This window comes from Hemicordylus capensis, chromosome 2 (genome assembly GCF_027244095.1).
Source record: "Hemicordylus capensis ecotype Gifberg chromosome 2, rHemCap1.1.pri, whole genome shotgun sequence".
NCBI lineage: Eukaryota > Metazoa > Chordata > Lepidosauria > Squamata > Cordylidae > Hemicordylus > Hemicordylus capensis.
This window is the reverse complement of record NC_069658.1, coordinates 266,618,462-266,628,341: the sequence shown is the minus strand read 5'-3', so window position 1 is coordinate 266,628,341 and position 9,880 is coordinate 266,618,462. Positions and strand designations below refer to the sequence as shown.

Below are 9,880 nucleotides of genomic sequence, written 5' to 3'. Positions count from 1 at the left end.
CCACATCTGCTGTGAGCTTGGAATGCATGGTGGGGGGACGGGATGGGGGCGGCAGTCAACGGCAAGAGGTGGGAGAGGAGTGCTGAGCAATGTGGGGTCGGGGCCATATAAATGGCTGCCCAAACTCGTGGAAGAGCTGTGCGCTCCACGATTGTTGATAGGTTGCGTGGGCTGTGTGAATGGGTGGGCATGTGCGGTGACGGTGTGGAGCATGGGGATCGGAGCAGACAGGAATGGTAGGAGGGCCTGGTGGGCGGCTGTGTGTGGAGGCGGCTGCTAGCTGCTCCCTGAGCCTGCACAGAGGCGATCTTTCCCACGGGCGTGGAGCAGTGGTGCGGCAGGGGCAGGGTGGTGGCAGGCCTCTGGGGAGGTCCCCCAGTACATTTGGAAGCCCCCCACCACACCAGAGACAGGAGGCCATGAACCAGATCCCCCAGATCCATGGGAAAGATCACCTCTGAAAGGAGATAAGGACTTGGTGCTGGTCATCTAGGTGCTTTTGCATTCCTTGGCCAAAACAGTGGACGTGAGCTTCTTAGTGAGCAACTGGGAAGAATCCTGCTTGCACATGTTCCCCTCTAGCAGGTCTGCACAACTTTGGCCTTGTAGATGTTGGACTATAACTCCCATTATCCCTGACTATTAGCACTGTGGCTAGGGATGAAGGGAGTTGTAGTCCAACAGCAGCCGGAGGGCTGAGGTTGGGCAGCCCTGCCCTGTAGCTAGAGACCTACTTTCCAGGGGCGAGGGTCCGTTGGACAAGGGGTGGGGGACAAATGTCCCCTGGCGCACAGGGTCTGAGAGGCCCCCAAGGCCCCTGGCCAGTCCCCCTTGCCCTGCTCACCCTCCTGCTGGCTGGCTGGGGAGCAAGCTCTGCAGGCTGCTACAGCTCCTTCTCTCCCCGCCCCTCAGCTATTCAGCGGTAGGGGGCTTCCAGACAGAAGCCCCATTGCCCCAGCCCAGCGCACCTGTCAAGGCGGGCGCCCCATTGCCTTCTCCTGAGAGAGGCATGCTGCCCTCTTCTTCCCAGCCACCACTGTTAGGAGAAACAGCCAGGGGAGGGAAGGGTTAATCATGCTTTCACACACAGCACCAAAAGCAGCCGCCTAATTGGCTCTCCTGGAGTTCCTTCCATCCCTTGTGCTCCTCCCCCGCAGAAAGCTAGCTAGCCACAAGGAAGGAAAAGCTGAAAGTAAGTAAGTACAGTAAACTTTAAAAACGTGTGTGTTTTGTTCCCCTCGCTTAAATCACTTTCCCTCTTTGTGTGCATTTAAAAGCCCATGTGATTGTTTGTTCCCCATCTCTGTCACCTGTATAGTTAGTGTGTGAGAGAGATTCCCCCACCCCGCAACAAACACACACTTTTTATTCTCTGTGTGAGCGTGTGTGAGAGAGAGATTTTTAAACACACACACACACACACGTTCACAGGGGTGTAACTACCATTAGGCAAGGGGAGGCAGTCGTCTTGGGGCCCCACTGCCTCAAGGGGCCCCCCAGAGGCACATCACATGACTCCCCACCCGCCCAAGTTGCACCCCCTATGAATTATGTTGAGTCTCTTGGAGATCGGCAGGAGCAGAGAGTAAAAAAAAACTAGATTGTGAAATGTGTTTGTGTGTGTATATCAGCGAGGGGCCCATTTTAAAATCTTGTCTCTGGGCCCCCTCCAACCTTGCTACGCCCCTGCACGTTCAGGTGTAACTACTCTAATACAAAGTTGTAAGAAACACTCCCCCACCCCAATAGTATACCTTCTTGTGAGGAAATTAGTCAAAAAGTATTAAAAGCTTTAAAAAGTATTAAAAGCTTTAAAAATAATATATATGTGGAAAGAAAAATGTTTTAACCAAATTGATCTATTTGTTTTTCGTTTTCTCCTGCCTTTTGGTTAATTATGTGCTTGTTCTGGAAGATATGAAACTGTTTGTAGCCTGTGTGTGTGTTCCTTATGTCTTTGCCTTATATTATTAAAATATATACTGCACTGCTTAGCAGCAAAGATCTCAAAATGGCTTACATAAGAAAATTGTTCTCATAACATACGGAAAATATTATTATAACATAATATTCTCATAATATAAGAAAATTGTTCTCTATCCCAATATTTCTCCTGATACTATTTACTATTATTTTGCCTTATGCTTGTAACAGTGTATAAATAACTTGTGTACTGTATCTTTTATAAGCTTGTAGTGGACTAACATACCCCAACTTCTTGAAAGTAGCTTCACAAATGGCTAAAATGAACATTAAACATTTTCCCCTCCTCCATCACCAAAAGTATTGGTTGTGGTTGTTGTTGTTATTTAAAATATATATACCCCCCCCGCCCCTCCAGTACACTACTGCTTGGAGCGGCTCACAACAATACATCTTTTTAACACACTTTCTTCAAAACAAGGCTTTACAAATCAGATCACAGGAAAGTACTTTTAAAAGCTCTCTTGGCCTTGAAATGCTTATCAGTAAATCCTAAGAAACTGGGGTAACTCCATGTACTCCAGTCTGTTGTCCTGTTTGAAATCAGATTGGTGGATTTATAAACCTAAATCAATAGCAGACTTGTGGCTTTTCCTTCTGCTTGACACAAATTGTTATCACTTTAAACTATAAACCCAGGCCTATCATTATTTCAGTATATGTTCAATTTTCCAGCAGAGTATCTTCACTTCTTGTACCATTCTTTCTAGTGCAAGCTGCCATATGAAAACATGTGAGAAACCTCTCAGAAGTATACATGGAGGTATTTTCATTGCTTCTCATTTCTTATGTCTGGAAGCATAGGACTACCTGTGGCCATGGCTCATTTTGTTGTCCTTGGTGTACAAATTTTGCCAGCCTTCTCCTCATGTGGTATCCAGAGTCCTTGGAGCAACTTTGATAAGTTTCAGACCCCCTTTCTGAGGTGTGGTAGCTCTAAATTATAACTCCCGAGACTGCATGCTTGGGAATAAACGGTTTGTGTATGTTTGTGAGAGAGAGAATGTGTGCACATACTTTCTAAATAAAATAAAGTTGAGTATTTGGATTGAGCTTTAGCTACAGCCCTGAAATGTCCTACTTTTATACAACTATCTAAATGTCCAGAAGGTCTGTCCTTGTCCTCCTCCTCATCTGGCCGCCTGTCCCTAAGAACTTGGGAAGTTGCTTTTGAGTTTTACCCATTCTTATCCATTGTCGTCTGCTTAACTGAGCAAGAGGCACCTTTTTAAAGTGGTGATTCTCTTTATGTAGCAGGGGGAGAGCAACTGGCTCTATCCATCCCCAGCACAGCATCCCTCCAGTGGCTGTTGCTGGTTTCTATCTTATGTTTCTTTTTTAGACTGTGAGCCCTTTGGGGACAGGGGTCCATCTTTATTTATTTATATATATGTAAATCACTTTGGGGACTTTTGTTGAAAAATGATATACAAATATCCATCGCATTCATTTTCTAAGTGCATAAAAGCCTAGCCTAATCCTAAAAAGTATACTGTGTTTCTCATTCCTTTCTTAAGTAAAGTTCTCCCCCTCCACCCGCACACACCAGTGCCACACACTCTTCCATGAATTAAATGTGAAGTCTGCCTATCAAGTTCCTTTCTTAAAATTCTTGATTAAATGTCTGCATCAATCCCTCCCACTGTCACAGCCTTCACAGATAGTATCAGAGGACTTTGGGGCTGTGATGAACCATTGTCTGTAAAACTTGAAACTCTGTAAGATTCTATGTCCTTGACTTGCTGGGTAACGACTTGGCAACATGGTTTCATTGTTTCTATGCAAATATTCCACTTGAAAAGCTGCTATCTAGCCAAGGAACAATGTTCTGCTTCCAAAGGACGGGATACCCCTATTGAAAAGATTTCAAAGGCCCTTAAAATGAAGGATTATATTCAAAGAGATTATATCAAGCTAAACAAAGGCTGACTTTTTGAAATGCCTGTAGTTTCAGCTAGACTACAGTTTCTGATGTTTTCAGGCCCTTCCCTATTCCCCTTACCTTTTTAACCTTTTCCTGAGAAAGTTTTGTGAAGCCCACAGGAATCTGGGATTGAAGCTTGCAGGACTGTCTCTGTAGACAACCCATTCCAAGATTTCCCAAACATATTTGTTCATAAGATCAGTTCTAAAAGCACTGCATGAGCAGAAAGCATTACACTATATCAGCCAAAAATCCTACCACCTACTAGGATTCAAAGAAAGCGGATATTGCCTAAGAGAGGGAATCCTCTGCATTATAAGCAGGAGACGGGGAAGGCCTGGAAAGTTGCTAGGTGAGGTACAAAATTCTCCTTGAGCTGTCATAGCTTAAATAGCAAATTCCAGGGTACTCCAGCTCAAACCAGGGTATTCCTGACAGTGGCGTAACAAGTTCTGAATGGGCCTGTGTGCGAGAACTGAACTTGGGCCCCATCAGATAATTTCCCCATAGGGAAATTGGAAACTCTGGGCAGAAAGCTCTGAAAATTCACATGTAAAATTTCAGAGCTTTCTGCACAGCCATTCAGGAGTTTTTAATATTTTTTAGTTCCCCATTGATCGCCATGGGGAAATTGTGATTTAAGTTGAACTTTCAGGCACTGCTCCCCCTAGGGGCAGCCTGTTCCTTACACACATTTGCTCAGTTGTAGATCCGCCCTGGCTAAAATACATATTTAAATGTTAATATACTCAAAGTACACATCTTAATTGATAAGGCAGAGTCTTCAGCAAATCCGCCCCCACCCCACCTCATCCCAACCAGCCCATTGTAGATCCAAGGACAATTCACAATGGGGCATTGCTGTGTGTTAATCTGTTGCAGTGAACCCAACAAAGACTCTTGTGGCACAGCTAATCTGTGTTGCTGTTTAAGAGATAGTCCAGACCCCGCAAGAGCTTGTGGCCTTCAACATGAGGTTTATGCAAAAGTGTCAGCCTTAGTCGTCTGGCAAATAAAAAGATAAAATATTGGAAAGACATCAAGGGGCATCCTTCTACCCCAAATGTTTATTATTATTTTATTTTATTTTATTACATTTATATCCCGCTCTTCCTCCAAGGAGCCCAGAGCGGTGTACTACATACTTGAGTTTCTCTTTCACAACAACCCTGTGAAGTAGTTTAGGCTGAGAGAGAAGTGACTGGCCCAGAGTCACCCAGCTAGTTTCATGGCTGAATGGGGATTTGAACTTGGGTCTCCCCAGTCCTAGTCCAGCACTCTAACCACTACACCACGCTGGCTCTCGTTTAAAAAATAACAGAGAAAGAAAAGGTAGTGCTTTTGTGGGATCATGGAGATAAGAAGGATGCTCTGCTTGTCCTTCTCTTTCCTCCTGTGCATCCAAACTTTGCATCCTCCAGGCAAGGAAAGATGGCCTTTCAGAAGGAAAAATAAATAATACTTCCACTGTGCAAGATCTGGATGGAGCTGTGAGGACTAACTGATAGGTCCTGCAGGTAGAGAAGATAGGAGAAAGGAACAATGGACTTGCCGTGAAGGGTTATTTTCACCTGTGACTGGAGCTCCTCAGAATGGGTTGTGGACTGAACATGCTCGAGGCAGGACCGGATCATGTGATATTAGTTTCCTGTTGACAGGAGGCGCCATAGCCCCAGTTCTGGGACTGTAGCGTAGAGGGTGGCATATGTAGAAAGAGAGAGAAAGCCTAAGAAGGCAGCATGTTAACAACCAGAACAGTACAAACAAGAGAACATAGAAGTATATACTAACACTGTAGTGCCCTGAGACCTATTTCCACCCCAAAGCTGGTAGACTTCCCAGACAAAAAAACCCCTATATATACATCCGTGGGTGGGCCTGATGCACTCCAGTAACAGGGGAAAAGAACCCTTCACAGTAAGTCCAATGTTCTTTCCCCCCCGTGCTCATCAGAACAGAGCATGCCCAAGTGGTCTGAGAAGTGGGGTGGGTAGGATGTATGCTCTAGTCTAGACTACCTGTTGTAAGACCTGACAGCCAAAAGCCATTTGGGGTGAGAGGAGGCTATTTTGTAATGCTAAATGAAGGTAGTAACATGAGAGCATGTAACTGCTTTACAGATATCTTATCAGAGGGGTGTGTGCTGAAAAGGCCGCTGAGGTAGCTGTGCTATGAGTGGAATGTACCGTAATTCCTGTAGGGACTGGTAAATTAAAGGTTTCATAAGTCAGGAGGATGCAAGGCCTGATCCATCTAGAGTACCTTTGGAGACCTTGGAGCCTAGTGAAGAGGATTGGAATGAAACGAAGAGAGAGTCAGAATTTGTGGAATTCTCTGGCGTGACAGAGATAGACTTGCAGAGCCCTGCGGATGTCAAGGCTGTGCCACGCTATTTCCCTAGAATGGGATGGTGACGTAAAGAATAAGGGTAGTACTACATCCTGAAAGGAAAGGAAGAGTTAACTTTAGGAATAAAGGTGGGGTAAAGCTTCAGGACTACAGAGACTGGTTGGAAGATGCAGAACTCTTTCCTAACCAAGAAGGCATCCTAGTTTGGATACTCTATGAGCCGATGTGATGGCTACCAGGAACAGGACCTTGTAGGATAGGTTCTTGAGGGAGGCAGAGGACAAGGGTTTAAAGGGCAGTTGGTTGAGTGCGTTCAGGACATTGTTTAGGCTCCACGATGGGAACCTGTGAACAGGAGCGGGGGGCAGATTGGAAGTCCCCTTGAGGAATCCTGTAATGTGTGGGTGAATGTGGACCACCCAGGAGAGGACAGGTCCAGAACTGACGCCAGGATGGTGGTCTGGTGTTTCAGGGTGCTAGGGCAGAGCTGCAACTCAAGCCCAGACTGGAAAACCAGGACCTCAGGAACTCCCACCAAGATAGGGTCAGTGTATTTTCTACATGCCCATCGAGAGAAGGCTGCCCATGTGGCCTAGTAAATGCAATTGGGGGCCAGGCGCCCAGGGGCGTAACGATAGGGGGGGCAGGGGGGGCATGTGCCCCAGGCACCACTTGGGAGGGGGCGCCAAAAAGTGCCCCCGCCAATTCCCTGCCTTTGGCAAAAAAAAATTTTTTGTGTGATTTTTTTTTTTTTGGTCATTACGGAGATCTCCGGCGGGCGGGAGCTCCCATTGGCTGCCGGAGAACACATGCCCACCATGCTGGTTGTCTCAGTTCCTCCCTCCCTGCTTGCTGCACGCACGAGTAGTGGAGCGGAGTAGCTTGGTTTAGTTGAGAGAGCAGCTGCTGCTGGGGACGTTCTCTGACTCTGCCTGCCTGCCGTTTGCCCACCACACTGCCCTCTGGCTGCCTTTTATTCTTCTGTTGTGCATTAACAAAGTAAGTTTCATTGCTCAAATCTCTCTCTCCCCCGTGTGTGTTGTGTGTGAGAGAATGCCCCTACTCCCTTGCATAACGTCCTCCTTTTAGCTCTTCTGTGCTTTGCATAGCAGGCTTCACCCCCCCCCCCACCCCTAAACCGAGGGTAGCCAGTGGCGCTCTCCTGGCTTGCAATGTGTGAGTTTTTGGCTTGCAATGCGTTTCTGGCTTGCATTGTGTTTCTGGCTTGCAGTTTCTGGCTTGCATTGTGTGAGTCCCGGTGGGATTGCAAAAGGAAACTCACGCAATGCAAGCCAGGAGAGCGACTTGTGGCTCCACTTGCATTGCCTGAGTTTCCTTTTGCAATCCCACCTCTGCAAAAGAAAACTCATACAATGCAAGTGGAGCCACAAGTCGCTCTCCTGGCTTGCATGCATGAGTTTCCTTTTGCAGAGGTGGGATTGCAAAAGGAAACTAGTAGACTAGTACACAAGATCTTTGCAGCTCTGCTAATAATTACAACTTCCGGATCACCCTTAGCATGGGGCGTGGGGTGGCAAATTTAATTTGGAACTCATTAATATAATGTTTGAATAATGTTTAGTCTGTCTGGATTAATACTAGGTTTATTCTTTATAGCAGATTTTTATTAGCAACATACAGTCTACAACATTTTCAGCCTTGTTCATTTGGTGCATATTGTAGATGTTCTGTCTCCAAAACATAAGTACAGCATCTATATTTTTGAAGGGGCGGGGGGGGGGGAATCCCATTTAATACAGTGAGAACAAATTGGTCCAAAAAGTAGCAATGGGAAGTTTTTCTTTCTGCCCCTGTAGCTTTAATAAGATAGAGTGCACAAATATCACTTGATTAACAGCTGTGATATTAATTTCCCTTTTTGGTTGCTTGACTCACAGCGAGAATCGTGTCAAGGCAGTGGAGAACCAATTAAATTGATTTTAATCTTTGTTAGGGAAGATAACATGCCTTTTTCTCTCCTTGTTTAAATAAGTTTCAGTAGGTATTATTTCTGGCTTTAAAGAAATTGGTATCTTAATGTAATGGAATCCTTCTAATTACATACTTAATAGTTTTTTAAAAGTTAATCACGGTTTTTCATTCAATGTGTATTTTGTTTTACATATAAAACTTATATTTTCCTTTGAGAGAGTTTTAAAAATAAGAGGAAATTGGGAAGGCTTTTTTAAAACAAAGAAAAATCTCACCCCTACTTATTCATGATCTTTTTGATTTGCCTGTGTTTTTATTTCAAGCAAGTCAGATGTAATTGCAAATAACATGCAGAAGATCCCAGGTTCAATCCCTACCTCCAGGTAGGGCTGGGAGAAACTCCTGCCTGAAACCTTGGAGAGCTGCTGCCAGTCAGTGGACCAATATCTGACTCTGTAGACAGCTTCCTACGTAATCAAACCATAACTTGCCCTTACGTTCAATCCAATTGGATGCATTCACATTCACAGCTTACATCCAATAAACTGCTGAGTAAGCCCTCCAAACTAGGATCACACAGTGTGGTTTGCAATTCTGGTATATGAAGGGCCCAAACCTCAGTTTTGCTGTTCAGGTGCATAGGCAAACGGTGATTTAATTAAACCAGGAGGTTATTTATTAAGACTGTGTATGAGAGGGAAGCAGAAAGAGGAGGAGATCATGGCTCAAATAATGGTAGCTGAATGTGGCTATTGAGTTTCCCAGGAATACAACCAACGTAAAGTGTGCTACAAATAGACATTATTATAGAATTAATAAACATAGAATATCTATGATAGACTAGAATATATGTCTATTATAATTTAAGTCTCTATTATAATATAAGCATAAATCTTGAATAGACTAGAATATCTATGATGGAAAAGACTAGAATACCTGTCTTGTCTTTTCCATTTTGGTACACAAAACCTATTACTATGTTTAAAAGCATTTATTTTCTGGCCATGAGGACTGCGAACTTAGGCTGTTGGTATGCAAGACATTTCTTTAAAATATATATTTCTAAAGAGCCTTGTAGCCTCATGTTTCCTTTTTCCTGTCCCAGTATACTTGCACGGATGCAGCCCACAACCCACATTTGACTATGGCTGTGACACATTTCCATATTTCCGGGGGTGGCCGGGGGGAAGGAGCGCGGCGGGGGGGGCGCAATTTCAGTGCTTGCCCCGGGCACCGTTTTCCCTAGTTACGCCTCTGCAGGCGCCTGGAGGCCAGAATAGTATCTTGGACTGGTGGGGCACAGCCCTGAGTGCTTAGCTTTGCAAGCTCAACCTCGATGCGGAGAGTTGGAGCCTCTGGGCCTGAGTGAAGGAGGGGAGCTCATGAGAGGAAGTCCCTTCAGAGGGGGAGTTGCTGGGGGGGTGGACTGACAGAGATAGTTGTTTGGAGAACCAGGGTCTCTGGGGCCAGTGAGGAGCTATGAGGATCAGCTTTGCTTGTTCTTTTATGAGCTTTCTGAGAACTCTTGGGAGGATGGCTGTCAGGGGAAAGGCATAGAGTAGGGCCTGTGGCCACGGAGTCATGAGGGCATCGGTCGCTTCTGCCAGGGGAGACTGAAACCTGAAGAAGAAGGGTGAGGGAATATGGTTTGTTGGGGATGTGAAGAGGTCCACCTCTGGCTGCCCCAGGCGT

General features: G+C 45.4%; 1 long non-coding RNA gene across 1 annotated transcript in view; it reads left to right on the top strand.

The window, feature by feature from the left end:
* Positions 1-1,142: 1,142 nt before the first annotated feature.
* The window catches only part of LOC128347077 (uncharacterized), a 33,141-nt gene continuing 24,403 nt past the window's right edge, over positions 1,143-9,880 (top strand). Inside the window, exon 1 of the long non-coding RNA XR_008317379.1 lies at positions 1,143-1,192. This is a non-coding gene — a long non-coding RNA (uncharacterized LOC128347077). The remainder of the gene's footprint in view (positions 1,193-9,880) is intronic.